At 36.9% G+C, this 12954-nt stretch overlaps 1 non-coding gene across 1 annotated transcript; it reads left to right on the top strand.

Annotated features, from left to right (window-relative positions):
- The first annotated feature begins 233 nt into the window (after positions 1 to 233).
- Positions 234 to 340, top strand: LOC145013567 (small nucleolar RNA R71). Its single transcript, XR_013665117.1, has one exon. It is a non-coding gene; the product is annotated as a small nucleolar RNA R71 (small nucleolar RNA).
- Positions 341 to 12954: the final 12614 nt, after the last annotated feature.

The following is a 12954-nucleotide window of genomic DNA, read 5'->3' on the forward strand; positions in this document are numbered from 1 at the left end:
ATGGTTTTTAGCATAGCCATGACTGCTGACAAGTCTTCTGAAGCTGCATAGGCGGCCCCCTTGTCACATCATTTCTTGGATTATGGTATTCTCTAGAATGCTTAGAGAATTCTTTTATTAGTTGCTTTATCACTGGAGGTGCCTTCTTCGTGAGTGAACCTTGCGAGTCAAGTAAGTGTCTTGTTGTAACATTTACTCCATCATAGAAGATGGAGACTTCTTGTTGACTATTGAGGTCATGATGTGGGCAATTCCTTAGCAGGATCTTGTACCTCTCCCAAGCTTCATATAGTGACTCTCCAGCTTGTTGTTCAAAGTTAGCTATGGCTTTCTTTAGCTTGGATATCTTGGATGGTGGGCAAAATTGATCAATGAACTCTTCTTTTATTTGGGCCCATGTAATGATAGATCTGGGGGGCAATGACTTGAGCCAATCCTTTGCAGCACACTTCAAAGTAACCGAAAGCATGCGAAGTAGATGAGTTTCCCGAGGCTCATTTGGAACATTGAGATAATCAGCTACATCATTAACTTCCTCCAAGTGTTTGTAAGCATCTTCGTGGTCTTTTCCGGTGAAGGGGATCTCCTTAAGTTGAGCAAGGATGTGACCCTTGAGCTCAAAAGTAGCAGTTGCGGGAATTGTAGGTTGCACAAGTCCCGGTCCAGTGTTATTGCATATCCTCTTCTTCCATTCCCCTATGGGGATTTCATCAATGTTAGCCATGGTAAGAGCTAACTTGTCGTCAGAATCGGAGTCGTGCCCGTATGTAGGTTCTTCTTCTTCCTTAGTTTTGTACTCGGTGTCTTCTTTGATCGGGTCTTCGCTTGCTAAAGATGCGTTGGATGCTCCTGATTTGCTGCTCTTCTTCTTCCCAAAAACAGTCTTCAAGTTAGACAAATGCAACTTCTTAGGTGTATTCGAGCTTTCCACGTCTTTGCCTTCGTTCTTTCTCAACGCGGATTCCAGGTCTTCAAGAGGGGGTACCAGCGGAGTGTTGGATCCTCTGGTCATGAAAGTCATGCAATAAAATAAGAAAAACACGTAAAAAGAACAAAAAATGAAACTGGACTAAATGAAAAATAACTACCAAACAACATGGTACTTGCCGAGTAGGTGCGAGTGCACTCGGTGAGTAGCCTGTTTTAAAAAAAAAATTAAAACTAAAGGAAAATTTTCAAAAAAAAAATACTCATAATTTCTAAAACCTAACCTACTTACTAAATTACTAAAGAAATTAACTTTGTGCAAGAAAACTCACACAGAGGATCGATAAAATTAGGAATTAGACTTAATTTTTGAACCGTTCCCCGACAACGGCGCCAAAAACTTGATGTGTGTTAAATGCACTCCTTTTATTCCAACTTTTAAATTTTAAATTTAGCACACAAAGGCAGCGAACCTGTCTTTTAGTGGTATAGTTGGATAAGTAGAGTATCGAACTCAGGGAGCGGAAATTAAACTAATAGCTAATTTTAACTAAGCAAGTAACAAAAGTAATGGTTTTTCTCTAGTTTTACAAGACTAGAAACTTAAACACACCACCTAACAAGTGATTAACTAACAACTAAAAACAAGTAAAATTTCATCAAATTTGATAAAGAGTTTCTGTTTAGGTCCAACCAATTCACTCCTATGAGTATTTGTATAATAATATTATAAATTAATTGTTATTGGTTACCAACTAGAGTGGTTAGATTCATGTTCACTATTACTAACCCTTAGACAATTAATCAATTCAAGCAGTGGCCAATTGTTTAAACTAATTAATTCCCTAGTTCAATTATTTGGATTAAATAAGATTTGTAATTGGTTAATCAAGTTGGTGTTTCAATTAACCTCTTGTTTGTTGATTTCTCAAACAAGCTCACACATTAATTTACCCATTCTCTAGTTAATCCTAGTTTCATGTTCATTATTCCTAGACATATGATAAAGTGTTCACTTAAACTTATGAAGTTAACAACTAAGAGATGTGCATGCAGCTTAATTGTCTTCCAATTAACAGAAAATAGATGTGGTTAATGCATAAGGTCCATTAACAAACTTACTTTAATAAAATCACCAATAAACAATCAATAAAAGTAATAATTAAACCATTGGAGTAACTTGGTTTTTCCTAAACAGAAACAATATGAATTTATCTCATGATTACAGTGGAAACAAGCTCAAACATGAATTTAACTAAGCTAAACATGTTTCAATCCTAAGATTAAGTGGAAAATATAACCTAATTCACCTTGAGTCTTCAAAAGCTCAAAGTTTAGGTTTCTTCAGGTCTCCAAAGGGTTCTTCAATCGCAGGTGTAATTCCAAAAAGTCAGAAAAAGTTTCCAATTTGGATTAAGATCCAATATTTATAGTTATCACAAAACAGGGGCAACTCGACGAGTAGGTCCCCCAACTCGCCGAGTAGGCGTGCAAAATACGTGTACAGCAAGGATTTTTGACTTTTCTTCGAGAACATTTTCATGAACTCGCTGAGTTGGTCCGTGGACTCGCCGAGTAAGTGTGGGTGTTTTCCTTTTCTTCATTCTTTGGTCTCTAATTGCTTCTCCTTATTCCTTTTTTACTTCCAAGCATGACTTTTGGACTGAAAACACAATTTAAGCATTATTAAATACCTTTTGTCCACATTATGCACATATTTAGCTAAAAATAAATAAAAATCTATACTAAACATATGGCTAATTATGCACATATCACACACCATCTTGATAGGCACACACTTGTTGGCATAATGCCCTGTCTTCCCACATATGTAGGAAGTCATTTCCTCGCTACATTTCCCGAAGTGTTTCTTTTTACACTTCTCACACCCCTTAGCTTCATCTCTTCCCCCAGATTTCAAGAATTTGCTTTCTTTGTTGATCATCGAAGATCCTTCATGTTTCCTTTTCTCTCCAACTTCAGCTCTTTCCAGACCCTTTTCCGTTATTTGGGTCTCAACATTCTTGGCTGCCCAGATGGCTTGGGAGCCTGGTGAGCATATAGGGTTTTCAACCCACAAATATACATAATATATTATATTCAATCATGAAACAATCAACCTAAATACCTATCCCCATTATCTACTTTATTTCTTAAGGTTTACCCTAAGAACCAATTATCATTCATTCATTCATTCTTAAGGATTTACGTAAGGAATTGGCACGAAGTCCATTGCTGCCAAAGTTTATCAATTAGATACTAATTCCATAGCTAATAGGGGCTAACTCCATAGTCACCAAGGTTTACTCAAAAAGCACTAACTCCATAGTTGCCAAGGTTTACTCAACATGAGCTAACTCCATAGTCGCCAAGGTTTACTTTAATAGGCGCTAACTCCACAGTCACCAAGGTTGACTTTAATAGGCGCTAACTCCATAGTCACCAAGGTTTATACAATAGGCGCTAACTCCATAGTCACCAATGTTTATACAATAGGCGCTAACTCCATAGTTGCCACTATTTCATCTACCCATGTTCTACCCAACATATTTTGTAGATATAAAATACATATATAGTTTGAATCATTTAACACCCGTATAAAAACATCAATTCCAAGCCCATCTGAAATAGACAAATAATAAATAACACATAACCTGTATTTCATAGCTAATACTTTATATTTGTGTGTTAGATGAAAGTAACCACACACTCACTTGATTAGACGATGCTCGGACAGCACTACGACTTGTAAAAGTAGTATTATTCGGTAGATTTGTAAGATCTTAGAAAAAACCGGGCTTCTCGCGAGCAGAGCTTCGGCTCGGGAATTTCACTTCTTGGGATCTTCGGGGCTCAATATTAATACTGGGGCTTCGGGGTATTTCTTGCACGCAAAACGATGCAAAAACGAGAGAGAAAGGAAGAAATGAGCAAAGAAATCGGAAGCACTTATGTTCTATTTTAGGGGCTGAAACCCCGAGTTACATTGGGCATAACCCCAAATTATGTTGGGCGTAATCCTCCGTCGACATGTACGTTGGGCGTACCGGGTGGATAGGACCGACGTGTGAATGCCTCCGATTTTATATTTAAATTAATATATTTGAATTATTTAAAAACTTCAAAAATTCATATCTTCATCATACAAACTCCGTTTTTGATGTTCTTTATATCCATGCGTAGGTGAGACTAAGCTCTACAACTTTCGATTTGACTCCATCGGCTGATTTTGATTTTATTTTTATTATTTATTTTTAGTAGGCCGGGATAGGAAACTCCATTATAAATCCATAACTTCTTAATCTGACGTCCGTTTTTGTCTGTCATTTTACCGTTGGACTATCGACGAGATCTTCGATTCTTATTTAGATTGATTTGGCTAAAAACCTCTCGATCTCAAGTCGAGTATTCAGGCTACACACCACTAAGTCGAAACTTACAAAAATTATAACTTCCTCATACGAAATCATATTTGGATGTTCTTTTTATGCACGCTCACGGTTTAACGAACTCTACGACTTTGGTTTAGATATCTAAGGCTAAATATAGCTCTAGTGTAAATTCACTTTTTTACCTCCCACTGTGTCGTGCCGGTTCTGTCGCGAAACTTCGACAGGTCATAACTTCTTCGTTATAACTCGGATTTCGGCGTTCTTTATATGTACGGAATCGTTGTAACATATACTACAACTTACTTTAGATTATTCCTTCAAAATAATCTTCCATAAAAAAGTCATTTTTGATGCTTATTGTCCTTAAATTGACTAGCCCTAATCTACGGGCGTTACACCTAATGTACCCGATCCTTTAGTCCTTCGTTTGACTCACATGCGAATGTGAACAAGGAATTAGTCGTAATTTACCAAAGATGAAAATTCTTATTCATCACACAATACAATTTGCATGATTCCAAGTTTCTATCTAATTGAAACTTCGGTGATGAGAATCTTTCCTTATTTGATAAATTATGACACTTAACACAAACAAAAGAATCAAATCCATTTTCCAATATTGCTAGGAATGGAATCATATAAGCAACATTTTTCCCAAATACCATTTTAAGGATACTTAAAATAAATAAATAAAACTATTTTAAAAACTTGCAGAAAAACATATCCTTACAATGCAAATACATATGAAAAACATTTTATTGTCTATTCCTAAGCAATATAAATCATAACTCTTATGCAGCAGCTCAAAATTCTAATCATTGGACCATGTTATCGAAATCTATCTTCGCTATCAGGATCAACATAATCATACTATAAGCTTCCTTTGATTCTTCCAAAACATCAAAATATAATTACATTACATCATGTATTAAGAATCTCAGAAAAACTTAATAGAGTTAGATAATGCAGTTTACCCGAAGCAAAGTCAAACCTTTTTACTTTACCTTCCTTATGAAATTTCAGGTAAATTAGGCAGCTTGGCAACCAATGTCCCTTTTATTGGCAAAAGAAATAAATGGACTCTTTGGAAATGGTATACGAGACTATCACAAACTTAGCCTTTCTCTTTACCATTAGGTCAAACGACTTGACCATGGCCGACCCCTTTCAATTGGGAAGAGAAAGCTTTTCTGGACTTCTAATGTCACCAATGTCAATGTCCAAATAGGTTTGGGAAGTAGATGTTCCAATCTAATTTGCTTTACTAATGCTCCAAATCATTGCTGATTCAGCATCAGCAAGCAAACATGTAAGATCATTAAGGGTCATGTCATAGTCTGTTATCAGGAAGTGACTAAAGAACCTAGTCAATAGCCAACTTTCCTCAAGACTTTGACACTCAAATCTCCCGGCTTGTCAATATGTTGCTTAACCTCTAAGATGTAAGAACATATAGACTTTGATCGCCAATAGGGATTGAGTGACTTAGAACTATTCATGTCTTGAAACTTGTGGGATAGGGAGAATTATTGAAGTAGGTGGAGGAAGTGAAGTATGATTTCCAGTCCCGCTAATGCGCAACAAAAGGGATTGATCTTTCACCTTGGTTGCCATTTGGGATATCATCTTCATTAGGAAGCTTGTTACTAAAGATTTGGGAAGACCATAGATGTTTTAACGAGACAACTATAATGGGAGAAATTCAAGTTTAGTTGATTTAAATCCTTAATATAACACCCAATATGAAATATTAAGGTTAGGACCCAACAAACTATTTTATAACTTGTAAAAAGGATGCCGTAATCCAAGCTATAAAATATTTGTAGGTAGGTAAATGACGATTTATCAATTTCCACCATGAAAAACGAAATATAATTAAGTTTTAATTGGATTTGAAACTCCTAGATCAATTGAGATACATTGAACTTTCAATGGCATGTTTGAATCTTGATTGTGCCCTCTCAAGTTTGTGACTGGGATGTCGAGGATCACAAATAAGGTGTGAATAACCATGCAAATTGACTTGGTACCCTTAATTTTATCACCTAATCGATGTGCCAGTTAACTACACGCGCTCCACCGATCAATGATAAAACCTAAGTCACCATTTTCCATTCTTACTAGTCCTTATTAGTGTCCACTAACGACTTGGTAAGGTACAAAGTGTAATTTCATGGGTTAGCACCATTTTCACATTTTCCTAAAGTAACTAAGATTGGGAATTTATAAGTGTTTAGTTCCTTAGTATTTATCATTATACTTTTAATGAAGGGAGAATTATAGTCCTTTCCTACCCGTTCAGCTAACGACCCTCCACTAGTTAAGGAAGTGGTGGGTGAGAGTGGACACCCATTAAACTGCCATTTTATAGTCAGTAACCTTATACCCCCCTTATAGACCGGCTTTGTGAATGAGGCCTACTAATGGTAAGATTGACTTTATCTTATACATATCTATATAATTAAAATTATAATAATAGTATAAGAGTTGAATTTTAAACTTTTAAAATTCTAGGGTTTGGAATTAAAGTGTACATGGGGGTGACTTTACAAATTCCAAAACTTGAGGGCAAGTTTTGAAACTATTCAAGACTTTTCATTTCATAACTTATGAGTTCAATGTACATTAAAATGAAGACTCTTCATTTTCATGTAACTCCTTATCTTTTAATAACAATTTTAAGGAAGTGACTTTTCAACATCCATAACTTGAGGACAAGTTATGGAGTCATAAAATCATTTAATGAAAAAGACTTTTCATCTTTTATGTAACATATGACACATTTATGAGTTTTCATATTCATACATATGACTTTTCATATAACTTGAAGACAAGTTACAAAAACATATTTTATGAACTAACTCTAGATTAATTTGGATTGAAAACAACTAAAACACAATTTTTTTCATTAATCTAAATTACTCATATAACAATGCAACACAAAAAAACTTTTGGTAATCCATAACTTGAGGACAAGTTATGGATTCCATACAATTTCATCAATATCATGAATTATACTAACAAACAATTTGCACATAATTTCTATGATCTAACAAAACTCATAAGCATGAACACTCACAATCAACAATTTTTTTCAAGAATTACATAAACACATATAAAACTTGAAACTTTGATTATAGCATTGAAATTGGTTTAGCATAATCATTACCACATAAAAAAATAGGTTTTATAAGTCTAAAACAGTCAAAGGTAATTGTGACAACCGTCAAATTCTAGTCAATTTGAAGTCAAATAAAGTCAACAAGTCAAACCGGTCAGCTCAACTAACCCTTGTGTACTTGGACTTACGTTCAGTATTTACTAAACAACTCGCTATTCTGATAAGAAAACATAACTCGAAAAGTACGTGCAACTAGATCTCTTTAACCTAAAAGCTGCGGTAAGTGGCAAGCCAAACCGATAAAACAATGATGCTTACTCATCGAGAGTGTGTAAGATCCTTAAACGAGGCTTAACAGGGTTACGAACCATGCATTACGATCCCGGACACTTACAACTGTCCCACACGGAACCTCTCTCAATCGTTTTCACTCTATCTCTCTCTCTCTCTATGTCAAATCTCTCCCAAATCTCTCCAAGTATGTGAAACCTCTCTCAAATATCTCTTTGTATGAGAAATCTCTCCAAGAATGTCAAATCTCTCCCAAATCCCTCTAAGCATGTGAAATCTCTCTCAAATCTCTCTCTGTATGAGAAATCTCTCCAAGAATGTCAAATCTCTCCCAAATCTCTCCAAGTGTGAGAAATCTCTCCCAAATCTCTCTCAAAAGTTTCCCGTAACTTTTTGGAATCATTCAGGTCATTCCGGCCCTTAACCGGGTCAAAAACGGCTTAAAACGGGGCGAAAACGAGAAAAATAGGCTTTAGGAACCGAAACCAAGAGAGAAGCTTCTTAGGACCCGAAGGTCCTCTTAGGGACTGAGAGTAAAAGGAACCGAACCGAACCCTCCTGAGCCGAACCGAACCCTCCTGAGCCGAACCCTCCTGAGCCGAAGGTCCTCTCAGGGCCGAACCTCGCCCAGGAGGAACCGAACCCGAGAACAAAGAACCGAACCCGAGAGCAAGGAACCCAAAACGAACCGAAAGTACTGTTCATCAACCGAACCGAAGGTACTGTTCATTACTGTTCACTACAGTTCATTCGGTTCTGACCTTCTCACCTTCTATCTCCGAACCGAGCCTCTGTTGGCTATGGGCGCGAGGACCGAGCCTCGGTTCTCGGTCACCTTATCTGTTCCGCCTCTCTGTCTCTTCCCTTCTCTCGCTCTGTCTCGCGCCTCTCTGTTCTCTCCTTCCCCCTCTCGGCTCCTTCCTTCCTCTCTTCCTCCCTCTCGGTTTCTGCCTCTCTCTCTCTCGGTTCAGCACCAGAAGGCCGAGCCTCGGCCAGAATTTCGCATATTTGCCACTTTTAGCCCATTTTTGATATTTTTAACATTTTAAGCCCGTTTTTCATGATTTTAAAGCAGGATTTTCTCCAGAAATTATATTTTAACATAATAAACTCTAAATATTTATAATTTAAACATATTTTGATGAAAATCATTATTTAAATAATAAAAATCAAATGGGTGAATTATTAAAGGTGGAGTGTTGACTTTGCCTTATCCAATGTCACAAGCAACCACCCCACACACACTCTTTGACTAACCACACCTCCCCACCTTACCTAGGTCACATCAATGTCATTTCCACTCAATTTACACTCATTCCCATGTTTTTAGAGCTGGAACAAACATCCTCTCTCCTCATTTTCTCTCATTTGCCCTCATTTCACTAAGTATCAAACACCACTTTCTCTCAAACTTTTCCCACTCCAAACTCGAGATTCAAGGCTGATCTTCACGTGTTCTTCCACTCTTAGTAAGTAGAATTCATCCTCCTTATGATTATTTCACTTCATTCTACTCAAATCATGAATATCTTACACAAACTCCATCATATTAGCGTTAGAGCTTCGAATCTTCAAGAGATTCTTCAAGTGTTCTTGGGTTAAACACTTCTCTTCTTCAACACTTACCTACTGAAATCACTCAAGGTGAGTTCATACCCCTAAATTTTCATGTTTTCTCAAGTTTTCAGGGGGGGGGGGGGGAATACAAGTTAAAATACTAAGAACATAACTAAATTTTTCTAACAGCCTTCATCAGAAACGTTCAACTCCATTCACGGACTGTTTTGGGCGTCTTAAACATTTTTGTTTTCAAAACTGTACAAGGTTCAAATAGTTCAAGTTTTTAGCTTTAAAATGGCTACTTGCACATCTCCATACGATTTTTCTACAATTTATGGTGATTTTTACAAAACTGCCTATCATTTCAAACAACAATCCGGACCAGTCTGTGATTTTGGACTTTTTCACCCAAGTTGGAGGTCATTAAAAATTGTGATAAAAATTATGAGTAAACTAGACACATTTTGTGGACTCTCAGAATTTACGGATCTAGTTTTTGACTTCGTATGATTTTTCTATGATTTTTCCAAAATCAGGGCAGAATGGCTAAAGTTAGCCAACAGCATGTAAATATCATAACACTTTGTATTATGTTGAGCAAAGTGTATAATCATAAGTTCAAATATTTGAATGTGTTTCCTTATTAGTTTATCATTATGAGCTGAAACTAAGACATTCATATTAAATATTATTCATTCATTTTGGAACACGTATTATTTAACTATAAAAAGTATAGTTTGAATATATTTATAACACTAATACATTTCCATAAAAGGGTTCATACATATTACATACACTTTAGATAAACTATAATAGGTGTAGTTTATAATACATCACTCAACGCACTCGTACAAGAAGGGTACATTCATACAAGAAAGATTTATATTCACACACATTTCACGTAAACTTGTTACCCTATATTGTGAGACTCTCTCTCTCTCTCTCTCTCTCTCTCTCTCTCTCTCTCTCCCCGTACGTCCGAGTGCGGGATATAATTCCTGGTAGTTATAATCAGAATCTCCTTGAGGGAGAACGTGATACTTGTATATAGATCTATATTGGGATTAACACCCCACACCTTGCTGCTAGCTACAGTTGGACCTGCAGGTCTACGGGTGACAAATGTCATTTCATTTTTCGCGACACTGAGAACGTCGTGGCAGGTTCACATAGTCACAGTATGATTATAACGACTCACATAGGGATATAACAATCCATAAGTTTACGGGATTTTATTTTTAAAACCTAAATGAGTTTTACGTCGATTTAAAATCACCTTTTTATCTCTATGGGTACAAATACAAAGTGTCGGGTCTCTATACAAAGTTATTATGATATTAAAACTATACTTGCTCTAGAATTGTTAGACTTCAACTATAGTCGCTGAGCGTATATGTTTGAGTCATATAAGAATTTAGTCTTGATTGGCCTAGAATTGGTGGTGCCCGCCTCATCTCCTGTTCCTCGTTGGGTTGTGGACCTAGGGCAGACCCACTATATTCAACGTTTTATTTAATTTAAATCTTATATAACTTATACACACTGGACGATTATAGAGGAGCTCTACGGGTCATTCTAGGGTTCATTAATGCATCATATAGGAATATTTCTATTCATACTTAACTAAGAAAATATTGGATTTTCTGGAAATCAAACTATATCGATTTTACAAGGAAAAGCGGTTTCTACTTCAAACAAAACTCTTATGAACTCACCAACCTTTGTGTTGACACTTTTTAAAACTACTTGTATTCTCAGGAAATCAGTGAAACAGGAAAACTTCATCGCTTTGAGGATGGGACGTTAAACCGTCAACAATTTATTTTGTCATCATAATGTAATTGCTTTTGAAACATGTAAACATATACTTTGGTGTAACTTTTGCAATTATATATATGGTGGTTGTTTCTACTTTGAGCACTATTATACACGTTGTTGTGATACTGTACATGAAGTCCTCCACCCCCAGACGTTTCCGCCATCCTTGGTTTGGGGGTGTGACAGATTGGTATCAGAGCATTGTTTATAGTGAGCTAAGTATATCGAACCACATAAGATATACAAACTATAAATGCATTGGGACTAAGGTCTCTGATTTTATGATTTCAAAACCACTATACCTTTAAGAATAAATAACTTTTGTTAAAAGTATACATGCATGCATACATACTAAGGTCAGCATCATTTTAGGACAAAACAAAAGTAATGATTGTTGGATATCACAGGTAAGCCTGGGGATGTATGGTCAGTCTTGGGAGTGGCATAGCATGATCAACTATGCTGGTCCGAGGAGTGATTAACATATGCCCAAGAATGGTTGTGATGTGGAAACAAGTCTAAAAACTTACCAACACTACCACAATGAAATACCATAGGGGTATTTTGGCATTATTAGAATTTCATATGTGAGAACTAAATAGATCTTTATCAATAGGTCAATAGTTGCTTAGTGGATACATTAAAATTTTATGTATCCAGGACGTCATAGACTTAGAATCTGTGGATCTTTGCTCTACTTCCTGTTCTCGTTGGATTGGGGATTTAGAGTTAGGGTCGCTTATTCGAAGGTCTATCCTGTCACGAATACATATAACTAGTATGCACTAAACAATATGTTGAAGTACCTGAGAAAGATCATCGTATAATTAGCTAATTAGTACGTTTGCTTAGTTATTTCTTATATCCCCATTTCTCGCGAAGATATCATGGCTGGATTCCATCCACACGATGACCCGTACTACCCTAACCACGACAATACCAAATGGCTCGGAGAGGAGCCAGAGAATGATTACCCAACCCCTGTAGATGGTCACCAAGCTGAAGGCTATGCTGATGGTTCTGACTCCGACCCTGAAGTGGAGAACTCTTGTTCCGAATCCCAACCCTCGACCGACTTTCAAGGCCCGACGCCTCCTTGGGTAGAGTGCTTGGAAACATGGAGCGAAGAACAAGACCAACATATGTCGTTTAATAAAGAACGAAGCTTCTACAACATGAACGAAGGAAGCTCAACAGATAAAATTTTTCCAATCCTAGTCCGTAGAGTTGCCCGAAACGAGATTCAGGATAGAACAACTCTCCATAGTATCGCAGAGGTTGATGCAAATACAAGAATACATACGATCCGCACCAATCGCCTTGAACACACTCGTGAATTGTCTAAGAGAGACCCTATAACCTTGCTGCGAGCACAGGCAGAAACACGAACCGAAGTTATAGAACTCTGAGTACGCCAGAGTGTATACAAAAGGCACCCGCCTGATATGGAGTGGCAACTAACTGAACTGAGGGTTCACCAAAGGGGTGATCGCCGCTAGTAGTAGATGCCTTACTTCCTTTCCCTATTAACAAGAATTTTTTTTTTCTTTTCCCTATCTATGTCCTATGTGGCATTCTATATGAAACCATCTTGTACTGTAAGTACTTTTAGTTAGGCCTTTAGGCGGCCAAAACTCTCCTACTCCGGATGTGATGTAAGACCCTCTCCAAGGTCAATTATTCCCAATTTGCTATATCATAAACATCAATGACGTTCTCAGTCAGATGAATTCCGTGACACTCTTTGCTCAAATACTTCCTAATGAGTCTACCTGAAGCCCACTTTAGTCAAGTTGTTGGACTAGAGTAATCTAGCTCCGGGATCATTCCTAATTTTCTTTCAAA

Source organism: Lactuca saligna, chromosome 8, assembly GCF_052625555.1.
Source record: "Lactuca saligna cultivar CGN05327 chromosome 8, ASM5262555v1, whole genome shotgun sequence".
NCBI classification, from domain to species: Eukaryota; Viridiplantae; Streptophyta; class Magnoliopsida; order Asterales; family Asteraceae; genus Lactuca; species Lactuca saligna.